This window comes from Chelonoidis abingdonii, chromosome 4 (assembly GCF_003597395.2).
Source record: "Chelonoidis abingdonii isolate Lonesome George chromosome 4, CheloAbing_2.0, whole genome shotgun sequence".
NCBI lineage: Eukaryota > Metazoa > Chordata > Testudines > Testudinidae > Chelonoidis > Chelonoidis abingdonii.
In genome coordinates, this window is record NC_133772.1 from 6776725 (window position 1) to 6781523 (window position 4799).

The following is a 4799-nucleotide window of genomic DNA, read 5'->3' on the forward strand; positions in this document are numbered from 1 at the left end:
CTGAGCTGGACTCAGGAGCAGATCCCCACAGCCCTGCTGACTCCTGCACTTGGGGGAGTGGTGGCCAGAAATATACTCCCCTGAGATAGCTCTTGCAGTCCAGAAGAGATGAGGTCTAGTCCCCTTTGGCAGTGTCTGTCTTGGCTCATGAGTGGCCCCCAGGAGCCTGGGGTGTCAAGGTGTCCTGCAGTGGCTGAGCAGCATGAGTACCAACCTCAGGGCAGGCTGTTATGAGGCAGGGTGCAAACCCCAAACTGGCTGGGGGTTCTGGATTTAGATTTCACCTATCAAGTGTGAATCTCTCAGGCATTATAACAGTCTAGCCAGGGAGTCTCAGACATTCCCCTTTGCTATGCTGCTCTATCTTGCCACCTAGGTAAGGTTGCCTGGGTGATAGATGGTCCCTTACGCCAAAGATCACAACAATATTCAGGTTTCTTCCAGTCTGACAGGATCAGTCACTTACCTCAGGGCAACTGCACCTTAGATCTCGCACCAAAGACAATGCTTGTAGGCAGCCCTACTGAAAAAACTATCTAAAGATTTATTAACTAGGCAAAGGAAATAGTGAAAGGAAGTAAACATACACCCAGAGGCGTTACAGCCTTAAGTTTCAAAAGATAATAGAAGCTTCTCTAATAAGCAAGCTCTCTGTCCTTTAGGGCTAACCTAGGCCAAGCACGGGGGTCTTTCACTTATGCTTGGTAGTCTTTGCCCTTCAGACTCTGAGCAGCATGAAACACAGTTTCTCCTTGTCAAGGGCCTTTTATTCCTCCCCCCCCCCCACCCTGCTTCCAGTTGCAAATTCAGCTGGTGGGAGGAATTGAGTTGCAGTCTCTTTTTCATGGAGGGTGGGAGAAAGCCATTCACAAAGCCTTTTGTCTTCTGATGTTCCACAATGATTCCTGTCCTAGCTCTGGGCCTTCTTTTGTTGGGCCAGAGATAACACCTGTGGCAAACTAGAACCTTGCAGTTGGTAGTGCTGCTCACCTGGCCAGTGATTTCCAGTTACAGAGCCAACACTTAAATATTACAACATGGGATACAGGTATAAGTGAGATTACGGGATGCAGCAAGCTACAAGTACTTTATACTGTCTAAACACTTTTGTAACTAATACCTATTTTAACAGTACAATGCACTGGTGAGCCAGAGTGGCTCTCTAGGCCCCTTGGCTCTGTATTTGTCAGGGATTGGCTGCAGCCTAGGGGCCTTGGCATGAGGTGGCACCTGGTCTGTCAGCGTCACAGGTGAGGTCAGCCGGGTCAAAGCAATACAAGTCAGGTGTGGGCAAATGAAATAAAAGCAAAATGCATTCTAAGCTGCTCTTAACACTTTCGATGTCCTTAAAAACTTCTCACCCCAGGCTGGCTGGTTGCTTTTCAGCCAGGCTCTCCCCTTTGATCACTGTTTCAGTCACTTGGTGGTGGTGGTGTCTAGATGTAGGTGGAAGAGAGAGAGCATGGCAAATGTCTCCCTTTTATCATGTCCTGCAGAGTTTGAAATGTCTTGGGAGAAGTCCATCTCAGATAGAGGAAGAGACAGGGAAAGCCTGTAACTCACTGGTACCTAAGCTGTATTGTAGTAAGATGCAACTATCTCTGGGTAACGTGCGCTATGAGTTGTTTGCTAAGAATCACAATTTCAGCAGCTGCGGTTTGTGCTGTGGAAAGGGGGAGGGGAGCTCGGTGCCATATGAGGCTCTATCTGCCCAGTCTGAAAAGCCGTCTCCTCCTTTCTTCCCTCACAATTCCCCCAGCAGAGTCCAGATCCCATGAGCCCAGCATCCCCACCGAGCTCCTCCTCTCCCAGCTCCTCTCCTTTGCTGGGAGGCCCCTCCGTGCTGTCGGATGGCGCCTTGGGCGGGAGCCCAGATCCAGCTTGTTTCCTGTCCAGAGGCAGGATTGTAAAGCTCAGCATTTCCCCTCTCTAGGTGGTGCCCGGCCAATCACTCTGCCTGCCCAAGGCCCTCTCCCCTGAGGGACCCCAGCTGCTCTAGGGCCCCTGACACAGAATTAGGGAGTGGGGCTGCAGTAGCCGGGTGTGGCGGGTCCTGTGCTTACAACACAGGGTGGGGTCTAGGGCTGTGGCAGTGCTATTTGCACCAAGAGAGAAGGGGCTTCTGGCCAGGCTGAGCAGTGGGTAGAGATGTCCGGAAAGCCACCTCAACAGGGCTGGGTGCTGGGATCTCACTGCCCTGCATGTGACTGGTGCGATGGCTCAGGGTGGGGTGCTTTCTCTGGCCTGCCAGGAGAAATGAGGCAGGGGGATGGATGTCAGGGCCTCACAGACAGGCTGGGGACACAGGAGAGATTGGCAGTGGCACATTTCTCAAGGGGAAGGCCAGCTGGGGCCACCCTGCAGTTAGAAGAAGCCCCGGAAATACCCACTGGAGCAAGCAGATGAGGCAGGGAAGAGGGGGCCCAAGTCATGGAAGCAGCGATGCAGGTCCCTTGGCTAGGATCATGGGATCTGGCATCTGCTGCTGGTGATACTGACTAAGTGCCCTGGGGAAATTGGGAAATTGGCCGTCAGCGGTCACGTTGAAGCAGCTATTTCCATACATGTTATGGAAACACCGTCACATGGATCCAGCTGGAGTCAGAGGCAGAGGAGACACCAACACTCCTGGGGCAGGAATCTCATCATGCTGGGGGGGGGGAGGGTGTCACATGAACCTCAGGGCACGGACCCTGCTTGGAGTGTGAGTCCTGGCACTGGTGCCCAGGGCCTGGATCCTGCTTAGAGGGGGTGACAGAGAGCTGGGAGTGTGAATCCAAGCTGAGCTGTGGGCAGCGACACTGCAACAGGTGCCCTGCTATTACATTTGGGATCTCTGCCTGCACTGGCACTGCCCTGCATGTAACTGGTGTGATTGCTCAGGGGCCTTGGTGTGTGTGTGGGTGTCCAGTTGCACAGGGGCTAGTGGCCATGTATGTTGCCACACTGGGGTCAGCAGTGATTGAGAGGGGAGAGCGCCCCCTATAGAGCCCCCCCCATCCCGCTCCACAACATGGGGTGCAGAGTGTATGTTTTGGCCTGGAAGGCTGGCATTCAGGTGCAAAGGGATCAGTGTTGGGAATGGGGATTCAGCTGCGGGGCCAGGGGTTTCTGGGTGAGATGATCGGCTGCAGGGGAGGGGGAGTTGCATAGTGGTTCTGATGGGACATGGGAGTGTCATAAAGCATAAGTCCCAATTCTGAACCTTAGCGTCCAAAATGTGGGTGCCTGCATGAACTTTCCAAGCTAAATTACCAGCTTGGATCTGATAGCGCTGCCACCAGCCAGAAATTCCAGTGTCTGACTCACTCTGGTCTCCCCAAAACCTTCCCTGGGGACCCCAAGACTCAGATGCCCTGAGTCTCATAACAAAGGGGAATAACCCACTTCCCTTCCCCCTCTTTATCTCGTCCCAGATCTTCCCACCCTGGGTACACTAGGAGATTACCCTGCTTCAATTCCTTGAAACACAAACACAGAGAGATCAGGTTTCTCTCACCCTCACTCAGAGTCCCCGCAAATGCAAGCTTTGTAACTCTAACACAAAGAGATTTCCCCCTCCCTTTATTCCTTAGCCTTAACCAGAGAAAAAAAATCAAACAGGTCTTAAAAAGAAAGCTTTATATAAAAAGAAAGAAAAAGACATAAAAATGGTGTCATACGGTCTCTGTATCAAGGTGACATCATACAATACGGTCATATGGCTTAAAAGAAACAAAAGATACAACAGCACTTAGCAAAAGAAATAAAATTAAACTTCCGCAGCAAATACCACACACATATACATATACACAAAACATAAAGAGAACCATTGTCTTTCTACACCTATTGTACTCCACTATGGAAACAGAAGATTAGCAAAGTCTGGCAGACGACACCCCCAGAGACTAGAGACAATACGAATGAGGAGACAAACGACACAACACCCAAAAATCTTGTTTCCTGAATTAGTCCCTGGTCCGGTGGGTGTTGGTTCCCTTGTTAACTCCTTTAAGTAAAGAAATCATTAACCTTACTATTCTGTATTATGAAGGAGTGATCCAAGTCAGAGTTGTGGGAGGGTTTGATGAGTAGGAGAGATCACGAGTGGGACATGGCAGTTCAGGCCTAGACAGGACACGTGTGGGGCACAACAAGTCTGTGTGGGAGAATCTGCGGCCTGGGCAACCAAAAACAAACACACAACACAAACCTACCAAAACAAACCAAAACCAAATTACAAAACCAACACATACAAATACAAAAATTAAATACCAAACCAACAACAACACACCACACAAATACAAAAAAAAACAACCCACACAAACAAATAACTACACAAAGACAACTACCACAACCAATAAAAACACACACACCAATAACCAAAACAACAAACCCAACAGACACAAAACCCACCCAACACCCAAACAAAACACAACAACACCATAACAAACCCACCTAACAACAATTAATATACACCAACACACATACCAAACACAACTAACAACAACAACAACACACTAAACCACAAACAAACCTACCAACCCCAACTCAACCACAACAACACATACAACAACACACACCCATCCCCAACACACAACCCCTCTACCCACACCCCCAACACCCACACCCAAACACCACACCAAACCCACACAACAGGACCAGAAATACCACCACACACAACACCACCATACACCAGACATAAATAAAAAAACTACAACAACAAACATACACACCCAACACACCACACCTACCACCACAACACACCACCACCATACCACATACTCACCACCTACCTACACTACACACCACCAAACACA